Genomic DNA, 11,302 nt, shown 5'->3' on the forward strand with positions numbered 1-11,302 from the left:
GGTGAGTCAGCAAACAGGAGGCCCCAGTGATTTTGTTTGTCTGAGTCTGAAGGCCTAACAACAAGAAAGCTGCTGGGTAGTTCTAAAAGTAAGGCCAGCAGGTCGAAGACTCAGGGGAAACTAATGGATCCATTTGAGTCTAAAGGCAGAAAAAAAGCCAGTGTCCCAGTACAAAGGCAAGCAGGCAGGAGCAATCCTCTCACCCAGGGAGGGTCAATCTTTAGCTTTATTCAGGCCTTTATTGATTGGATGAGTCTTTCCCACATTACAGAGGGCCATTGTCTTCATGCAGTCTAATAATTCAAATATCGTATCCAAAGTAGCTATCCAGAAATGTCTAGAATATTATTTGGACAATTATCTGTGCACCTCATGGCCCAGTCAAGTTGACACATAAACTAACTATGTAATGAACTATGTAAACTTATTGAGTAAAACATTATTCAGCATAGTTTCCATTTCCAAGGCTAATGCAGTAATAGAGATGAGACAAAATGATGGACTAGGAGAAGAAAAGGATGACAAAGATTTGAAAGATATTAAGGAGGTAGAAGGAAACAGAGGACTGGATTTCTAGAGAAAACATGCCATTGACCTATACTTTGTAATAAGTGTTTATTTAGGAAGTTTGGGAAAGGGGAGTGCATGAGGAAAACTAGTAAAATTAAATCAATCCCCTGCCCCAAGTCAAGCCACTATGGAGCTACCATTTGTGAGTAGGTATTTGCATGATTTTATTGAATATGTGATTGTACATAAATGCCATGTACCTGGAATTGAGAGACTGAGAAAAGGAGATTCAAAAATAAAACTGGGAAATTTCCAGGCAAAACCAACATGTACCTACTTCCATTGCTGCTGCTCCCTGGACACAGTGCTGCAGTTCTGAGGCAAGTCACAAACAAATGGTTGTGAGCAAAATATTAATGACAACCTTGAGAAGTCACACAATTCACTCTCCTGCCTTCAAGTGCACATTTAAGTCTTTTCACAAATGAGATTCTTTGTGTTTTTCTACTTTTCCAAAAAGGAACATTTCCGAGGCTCATTCATTATCAGTAATATTCAATTTCCTCCCAAACATCGTCACACAAAATATTAACATATAATAAAAATAATCTTCTAAAATAGCTAGGTGCTTCGATAATGTAATTATTATTGCTACTCTTAATGTCAAATGTTCTTTGTTCTACCTTCAAAAGACATCAGTTGAGTGACTGGACTTGCTAATTGGCCTCCTTGGAACTCCATTCCTTCAACTGGTAAGTGAAAATTTGGATAAGAGGATCATTATGGAGCCTTTAGTTTTAATTTTGTATCCATGATTCTTAATGGCTTTAAAACAATTTTTTTTTCTTCCAGCTGTATGCCTTATCATAAAAGGTACCATATTGCCCCCATGTGGTCAGAAGTTAAATAGCACACAAATGATTAGTTAAACTAGCAAACGTATATTTTGTTTTGTTTGAATGAACTGAACAGTAAGTGAAATCCTACACCTGCTAGAGTAAATCCTGCACTAAAATTCAAAAAATGTCAATAACAGAATTAATTTGAAACATCTATCCACAAAAAGTGTCAAGATTTTACCTAATCAGTATTGTGAATTTTTCATACAGCAATAATAATCCAAATCCAAATATTAATATTAGTCAAAATTAATGAGCACTACAAGTATTTTATATATTTCATATCATTTGATTCTTTTTCCCTAATGCATCATTTTTCAGATGAAAACATTAAAACCTAGTGGGGAAATGGGCCAAAATATCACAATAAACAAATGGTAAGTCCAGCATTGAATCCAAGTTGTCTGACCCCAAAGACCAAATCTTTTACCATTTAATTCTCACTCAACAATTATATATTTACAAAGTCTAGTTCTCTAACATTGCTTTCTTACTGAGATGTTCATAAGAAAACAGACAAAATGCTTGAAAATGTAGGATAGTACATGCATAAACACAAGGACTATTACGAAAATTTGAGCTCAAAGAATGTTGACATTTTTTAATTATATATCATCTTGTTAGTCATATATTCTTCATTTGGTAATTACCATCTTTATCAATCATGATATGATTCAATAGGTAATAGATCTTATGCAATTAATGAGTTAACAGTTTGCAAAGGGGCAGCTCAAACTTTATCACTGGTAAGTGTGAAAATATATATTTGATTTTTTTCTTTTCCTTTTGCAATACTGGATAGAACTGAGGGCGTCATACGTGCTAGGGACATGCTCTATCACTGAGATATAAAATTTCATAATCAAGGGGAACTTTTTAAAGTTATATAGCTGTATGTAATGACTTTATGAAATAGATGAGCAGTAGCAGTGTTTTAAGTTGCATAAAGAAAAAAATAAAGTCAGTTTTAGTTTAATAAGCAAGAAGGGCCTATCTACCCACAAGATGCAACATATGACCTTGAAAGAAAGATGCAAGTGGGAGATGATACCAGGTAAAATTCATACTCTCCAAGCAAGAGCTGGATGCCTTTAGGTGCTCTTCATTTCATCAGGAAAATTCTCATCTGCAAACTAAAGAGACAAGACTGAGGGTTTGTATGTGCACTGCTAGCTTCCTCACTCCATTTTTGCAATGATTCTAAAGTTCTCCACCTTATTTTTTGGCCCACTTTCATTGTGTCATACCCCCCTCCATGGACCTGTGGGTTAGGTTTCAAAGGAAAACCCCCTTGGCAGGATGATGTTTGGTTAAGCTGCATGGAACTCACTTTGCTATTTGTCAGCCACTTCTGTAAGACTTGAGGCTAGTGATCTTATCTCTGTCCATAATAACTTAATGCCACAGTACATTCCATCTGAGCTTCTTAAAGGACCATGCAGATACGGAGGGACAGGAGTTCAAAGTCTCTGTCTCCAAATCTCACAGCTGAAATCATGCTTCCCAGTCTGCCATCCATACTATGTCTCATAACACCTTTTACTATATATGTGTAATCTCAATGCCATCATAAAAAAAAATTCTCTAGGTTGCAGAGTCAGTGAGAATATAAGAGGAAATTATGGCTGGGAAGGAATGACTATATGTATAAAACCTAAACAAGTTAAGGTCATTAGAAAATTACTTTATTTCCCTGGTGTTAATGAAAGTTGGCTCAGATACTACACAATTACAAATATAGCATTGATATTAGCAAAGATGATGATTAAGAAATAGTAAAAGAAGTCCCCCCCCCCATTTTTAATCAACTCCTTGAAAAAGATGGAGGGGAAAAAGAAAAGCTCTCAAGCATTCATTTGGGAGGCAGAAGAAACAAGTCCCCTTAGAGCTCCATCTAGTTCACAGGATAAAATCCCACAGCAGAACTTGGAGTCAGCAAAATGGCTACACCCCAGGTGGTTGTGGCTCCTATGTTAATGTCTAAACTGTTTGTGAACGCCCCTGAATTTTAGCCTTTAGGTTATTCTTCTAATTATATGGAATCCTACTAGGATGGTTGTGAGGATTATCCCACTCTATCAGAATATGTTCAGAATTTTTTGAATCATCTTACAGAGCAGCCTGGCAATTTCAAAACTGAAGTTGAATAGTTTGCAGAGCCCCCGAATGGCTGGGTTATGATAGATGATGCTTTGCAAGACCTGGTGGAACTCATCTACCAACAGGCTACTTCTATTCCAAATTTCTCTTCTATGGGAGCTAGCCCATCATGTGACAATAAGCCCACAGCATGGCAACTTCCGCCAATTGCTACTTCAAAGATGAAGTTAAAGATCAGGCTGCAAAAGGAGATGAAATGACTCCAAAATGATTTCATGTGTTTGTACTCTTTCTGGGAGAACTTGATCTTAATTCGGAAATCAAGGGAACAAATGGACAGGTTACAAGAGCAGATATGCTTCAGATTGGTCTGCGGGAATTGCTGACTGCCCTCTTCTCTAATCTGTGGATGACAACTTAATTTGTGCAGTGAAATTACTGAAGTTGACAGGGTCAGTTTTGGAAGATGCCTGGAAGGAAAAAGGAAGGGCTTATATGGAAAAAATTATTCAGAGAATTGAAAATGTTGTCCTAAAGGCAAACTGCAGCAGAGATGTAAAACAGATGCTCTTGAAGCATGTAGAACTCTGGGCATGTGACTGGGTTAGAGTCCATGCAACTTCCACATACAGAGGAGCAACACCTGAAATGATCCTACTTTATGAATGAACTGACATTTTATACATCTGATGGTGTTGCTTTCACTGCAGCAGCTGATCCAGATGACCAAGAGAAATATCAAGAACTACTTGAAATAGAGGACTTGTCTCCAGATTATGAAGAAAATGGAAGAGATTTATCAGGGAGTGGTGATCTATATTTGGATGATATTGGTGATGAGATGGACCCAGAAATTGAGGAAGCTTATGAAAAGTTTTTGTTTGGAATCAGAGCATAAGCAAAAACAGTAAAGTTAAATTCCAGCGTATCAGTTTTATAAAACAATTTAGGTATGGTGATTGAGCAGAACACAAGAAAATGTGTCCCACTTATACCAAATTAAGGATGTTGAGTTATGTTACTAATGTATGCAATTTTAATGTTGTTTAACACTATCTACCCAAATCAACTTTATTTCCTATAACTTACAATGTGTATATATGAAATAGTTTATTATGTACAGTTAATTCTGTTTTGGCTACAATAAAATTGATTTTGAAATTTAAAAAAAGAAATAGAAATAGAAGGAAAACAGTCTTCAAGTATGAAATTATTTTTGTCCAGGGACTTAAACAAAGAATGAAATAATAGGCTGAGGTTGTGGATCAGTGATAGAGTACTTGCCTAGCATATGTGAGGCACTGGGTTCAATTTTTGGCACCACATATAAACAAACGAATAAATAAAGGTTCATCAAGAACTAAAATAAATAAATACACACACACAAATATATATATATAAAGTTGAGTACTGGTTCTGAATCCCCAAAAGGAAACTTTATTGTCAAATAATTGTAGCTACCATTATGAATCAACTCCTATGATCCAAGCACTGTTTACTCATTATTTCTAATCTTCATAACAAATCCAGAACTAGAAATTAGTATTTCTAATTTATACATGATGATATTAAGGCTCACGAAGCATAAATAACTTTCCTAAGGTCACAAAGCCAGTAAGCAAACAAGTGCAAAAACTTGTTTATTCAAATACAAGAACGTGTTGCATCCACTCCATTATGTCATTTGGCATTATCTAGGGTCTTAGCTCAAGAATTACCTTAGAGACTCTGTTGTACACAAATGTGATACTGAGAATGCTAATCAAATCAAATCATTTAAATCAAGTATTCCCTCAAAGCAATACTACCAAATTATTCTGCAGTTCACAGCCTGCGATCTGATTGCAAGTCAAATCTCTTCATCATATCTTGCTTGAGATAAAGGTTTCCTATTATTTTTAAGGATAGGGTATGATTGACAGTCAGTATGGGTCACCCTTGTTTTCACAAGTTTCATCTAATACTAGTTTTTCTGTTTGTCCCTTTGCTGTCAGCCTTTCTTTTTCTTATCTCTCTCCCTTGGGATAAAGTGATATTTGTACAGGAAAGAGAAGTCCTAGGCATGTAATTCTTGCAGGCTCCATCTAACTGGAGGGGAACAGACAGCTATTAAAGCAGAATGTGGCCTTGGCATAAATGATACCCACAGAATAAAAGACACCGGAATTACTTTCTTAGACTATGAAAATGTCAATTGTCTGCTATTTGGAATTATTACAGGAATGAGAAAAAGGAGTTTTAGCCTCCTACAATATGTTCTAGTCATGTTAGAAGTACTGTTTTTGCCGACTGATCCCAGATTCTTTGGAAGAAAGGAGGAGCGTGGAATTGTGCGTGAAGACAGAATGACACTCTTTTGCTGCTGTGGTTAATAATGATTCTAAGGTAAACCCATTAGTGCCATCTCCACTGTGTGTGCACGCAGCAGAGCTAAAGCATTGGTCTATTCGCATTTATTCAAATGTCATCAGAACACAAATGGATGGAGGTTTCCATAGAAACCACTCGTGGTTTCAGGTGATTCTCGGGGCGTTTGTTGCATTAACTGTTTGGAGAAGGTTACATGCTGTGGCTTTTCATGGGTGCAGTTTTCTTTCGTCCTCAGAGCTTAGCTGGTGGATTTCTGCCTCCCCCTTTGATATTCTGCATTTTTGGCTGCCCCTCTCACAGCTTTTCTTCTGTGGCTAAGAAAATCGACAGAGCCAACTGGACAAATGCTGCTATTACTGATAGCGGATCACACATTTCTTCTCTTTTGGCCAGAAAGAAAGTTTGAATGTCTCTTACCTAGAAATTTATGTAACATGATTTCTTGTTCAGAATTTATATCATCGGTAAAGAATGTTGCCAATATGAAGGGCAAGGAATTGGCAATGACTGAGAACCCAGTTAAAAATGAGGGGGAAAAAATTAGCAAAAAGGAGAGTTCATGGCATTAGTAAAAATTTTAGGTATAAAATTTGAGGTTAAAAACAATAATTATTAAAAGAAAAAAATAAAACACTTCAACACAGACACTAGGCAACTAATTGCCTAGAAAGTCCCTGGCCATAATAAAGAAAAAAAAATGGGGGTAGGGAGTTACCAGGGATTGAACCTAGGGATGCTTAACAACTGAGCCACATTCCCAGGTCTTTTTATTTTTTGTTTTGAGACAGGGTCTTGCCAAGTTGCTTAGGGCCCTAATACATTCCTGAGGCTGGCTTTGAACTCATGGTCCTCCTGCCTCAGCCTCCCAAGTCCCTGGGATTACAGGCAAGAACCACCATGCCTGGCTCTAAGGGAGAAAAATTTTAAAGATAAAAACCAAATCAACTCAAAAGGAACCCAGTGATTCCCATAGGTTATTGAATGGCATGCTTTCCTGTAAGCTTTATGGGAACACAGAAAACCCAGACTGCACTACATGCTTCATAAAAGAAAGAAAGAAAATGCACAGTAAGAATAGCAGTAAGAAATAACAAGATAGGTCTTGGAGTACCAGAGGGCAGCCTGATGTAGGTGAAAGAACACGTATGGGCTCAGAAGCCTGAGGACTCAATAAATATCTCACCACGTCCACTTACTGTTGGGGATCTTGAATGAGTTCCTTAATCACCTTACCTGTTAGTCTCCACATGTGTAATGTGAGGATAATGATTCCACCTTGGGCAATTATTGTAAGGATTAGAGATAACGGAGAAGTTCCTTCTTATCTGTGTGTTCCTTATCTGAAACCCTGTAATCCTGAGGTTCTGCCCACATGCAAAATTCCTCATAGCGTGAAAACGCTCACTGGAGAACTCATCTCTTATAAAATGGGTATTTATTCAAAAAGTGTCCCCAGATTAACCCTTGCATCTTTCTCAAAGATTTTTAGCTGATTTTGTTTGGACTATCTAATGTAACTTGAGTACTCATGAATTAAAAGGAATGCCTTGAGAAAGTGCAAGATTCTATGAAACAAATGATGGTATAAAGAACTGCAGAGGACACATTGTGCTGACTAGTGCCAGAGTCCACTAGAGTCCAATATTAGATCCAGCAATTACTAGATGCATAACCTTGAGCAAGTAGCTCTTAACTTTTCTGTGTGTCAATTTATTCATCTATAAAATGGAATGATGATACTATCTCTGGTAAGGATTAGACAAAGTTGACAATAAATGATGGCAAGGATGTGGGGGAAAAGGTACACTCATCCATTGCTGGTGGGACAGCAAATGGGTGCAACCACTTGGAAAAGAGTATGGAGACTGAAGGGAAAGCAAGGAACGAGAGACGGGTAAGTGAGAAATGAAAGACAGAGACCAGGAGAGTTTATAGTCAAACTGACAAATAAAGGCCATCTCTCTCTATGGCGGAGAGAGGCAAAACAGGCTTAGGTTCCACAACTTTTATGGGACAGCCTCAGGAATCACAGCCCAGCAGGTCCGCATGCAGGCAGTTAGGGGTTGGGTTGGTATGAGGGAGGAGTGAAAGGCTCTTGGGTGGGAAAGCGAAACTTTTTCTTAAATTGGCAGCTGTCACTGAAGATGACCATCCAGATGCTAAGCAAGGACCTTATAGAGATGCCTCAGAAAATTTGGAATGAAACTACCATTTGACCCACTGTCCCACTCCTCAGTAAATGCCTAAAGGACTTAAAATCAGAATACTACAGTGACACAGATACAACAAAGTTTATAACAGCTCAACTCACAATAGGGACGCTATGGAACTAACCTAGGTACCCTTCAAAAGATGAATGGATAATGAGAATGTGGTACATATACACAATGGAATGTTACTCAGCCATAAAGAAGAACGAAACTGTGGTATTTGCTGATAAATGGGTGGAACTGGAGAGTATCATGCTAAGTGAAATAAGCCAGTCCCCAAAAAACTCAAGGCTGACTGCTGTCTCTGATATGTGGATGCTTGCACAGGATAAGGAGTGGGGGTGAATAGAAGTTCATTGGATTAGACAAAGGGAAATGAAGGAAAGGGAGGGGACAGGAATAGGAAAGACAGTAGAATGAATCAGACATGACTTTTCTATGTTCATATGGGAATATACGACCAGTGTAACTCCACATCATGTATAACCACAAGAATGGGAAGTTCTACTCCATGTTTGTATAATTTGTCAAACACACTCTACTGTTATGTATATCTAAAAAGAACAAATTAAAAAGTTGGTAAACTGATTAGAAGGCATGATGCTTGGCAATTTATTATAAACATGAAAATTTATTAAGTCAATCTGAAAGCAGACAGCCTAACAGCAAAAGCATTTAGGAATGAAGTAAAATGATTAAAAACTCAGAAAAACCTGGAAGGTTCAGGAGACAACATAAATTACAATATGTAATATATAACTATCAGAAAGTCTAAGAGGGATTTATGAGAATGAAATAAGTTCTGGAGTATTCCCCCCCCAAAAAAAAAAAAATACAAAAAAATGACCGGGTCTGTTACTGGGCCGCAAACATCAAATATAAGGCTGTGATAGCTGCCTCCAAGATGGTGCCCCATGGTGCCCACTTACTGGTATTCACACCCCCATAATCTCCACCTCCCACATTGTGTAACAGTGGTCCACTTGTGTTTTTAATACAGCCCTTGCTGCCCTACCATTGCAATTTATTTTTAAAAGGACATGTTTCTCTTCCTCTTTTTCTCCTCCTTCCTAATCTCTCCCCCTCCCTAATCTCAGGGGAAATAGGATTACATCTCTTCCTCCTCCTGGGCAGAGTTCTGTGCTTGAGCACACACTCACCACAGGAATGAAATAGTTCAGACTTTGGGGATGGTGCCAGGAGATCTCAGAAATGACTATCTCCCAAACTGAATCACAACTCCAGACAGAGGACATGTGGAATGTTGCCTTTGAATCACTTCTTAAAAAACACCCTGTTCCCCCAGATGGGCAGAATCACAGCCTCTGGGACAGGACTTCTCCCTGTCTCTCTCGTTTGCTCGTAAAGCAATGAAACTTATTTTTCTTTTTTTTTTTTTTTTTTTCTCAAAACTGTGTCCTGGTTATTGGATTGGCACTGGGGACAAGAAGTGAGTTTTCAGTGACAACTGTACCAGGCTAAGTCTGAGTAACCAACTCCAGAAGAAATGATATGTTCAGGATTCAGTTAAGAACACACTCCTACTTAGTCATACCCACTCTCTTGATCTGTAATCAACTGGTAGAGAAGAAGATAGCTTTCATGGCCCAAGCAGCCCTCAAGAGAATCCCGGGTGGTGAGATTCTGGGGGCTTTGTCCAAAAGCCTCAGAAGAACTGAGAACCCTTTGTCTACAGCTTGAATAGAATCTGCTAAACTGAAACTTCCAGGTCACAGCAGCCCTATCCAAGAGCTCATCTATAACCTCACGTGAGACTCTGAGATGAACACACCCAGCCGTTGCTTAGATCCAGATCCTCAGCCCACAGCAACCATGTGGGATAATAATAACAATAAATATTTTGAAGTTGCTAGATTAGGAGCTTATTTTTTTATGGAGCAAAAGATAACTAATTCAAGGTCAAAGGAATTACCATGTGCTATTTTGCTAATGTGATGGGAAAACTATATCCTACCATATGTTCCTTAAAGTATTTACTCTAAGAATTAGCAGATATTTCTCATTTCTGCTTTCCCAGATGAAAACTTTTGCAAGCCACTGAAAATTTGTTTTTAGTTTACTATTTAATAGATACTTCTGATCTCCTTCTTAAATGATCTATAAAGACCTATATAACCTGTGTGCTTAGATTTATCTCACCTACCACTTTCCTTCTTTTTTTTCTTCACATCATCCACATTAACTTTCTTTATGTGTCTGGAACATTCCAAACACTTCTATCTTCAAGGTCTTCACAATTATTAGTCTTTTTATCGTCACTTCTCTTCCCCTATTTATCTGAATACTCACGTGGCTCACTTTCTCTTCCTTCAAGTCTTGGCTCAAATATCTCCTCATGAGCAGGGCCTGTCTTGAACACCATACTAAAAATTATAACCACACCCCTTCATACTCCAGACTCTCCTTATCTTGTTTTATTGCCCCTTACCAGTTGTAATGATTTTATTGAATGCTGCTTCTTACTGGAATGTCAGATCCAGAAGGTCAAAGATTTTTGTCTCAGTAGCCCCTTATCCACTAATGTATCCTCATTGCCTAATACAATGACTGACACTGAGTAGGTGCTCAATAAATATTTGTTATTATGAAAGTAAGAAAAGTTCTTTTTTCTTTCTTTCTTTTTTACAATAGCTATTACCCTGGAGAAAGGGTGATTGCCTATATTTAAATTTCCTAAGAGGATTACCCACAAACAGAAACTTTGCTCTGAAAGCAAACCTTAGGAGCTTTTTTTTTTTTTTTTTAAGTATGCATTTGAATGAGTTTCAAGAATGGGTTAAGGTGCAAAAGAACTGCTGAGGTTAACATCGACACTGACCTGTGAACTTATTATCTCGATTAAAATTTTTATCACCATACTTTCCAAGAGCAATGTGACTTAGCAGAGATGCACATAAAAAGACTCCCAGGTTTTCCCTCTCAATACCCAGAACAGATGTACATAATTTTTATTACCAATTTTGCATCAGAGAATGTTACTCACTGTACCTAGTAAAAACGAAAGATGTAAAGCAGATGTTCGTTCTAAAAAATCTAAGAGAGCTACGACAATCAGTTGTGAATACATCTGGAAGCCTTATTTAAAAGAGATTATAATGAAATGAAAGGCCCAGGAGAACCAGCTTCATGGACATGTGCCGTGTGACAGGTGTAGGAGCCTGTGCTTAGAAGGGCCCGTCACTTCTACTGTTG

The 11,302-nt window shown here is 37.8% G+C and overlaps 1 long non-coding RNA gene and 1 pseudogene across 1 annotated transcript in view; one reads left to right on the forward strand and one right to left on the reverse strand.

Annotated features, from left to right (window-relative positions):
- The window catches only part of LOC110598717 (uncharacterized), a 31,917-nt gene that overhangs the window by 18,298 nt on the left and 2,317 nt on the right, over positions 1 to 11,302 (reverse strand). The window lies entirely within an intron of this gene.
- LOC101974106 (polyadenylate-binding protein-interacting protein 1 pseudogene) lies at positions 3,226 to 4,420 on the forward strand (annotated as a pseudogene).

This window comes from Ictidomys tridecemlineatus, chromosome 9, assembly GCF_052094955.1.
Source record: "Ictidomys tridecemlineatus isolate mIctTri1 chromosome 9, mIctTri1.hap1, whole genome shotgun sequence".
Taxonomy (NCBI): Eukaryota; Metazoa; Chordata; class Mammalia; order Rodentia; family Sciuridae; genus Ictidomys; species Ictidomys tridecemlineatus.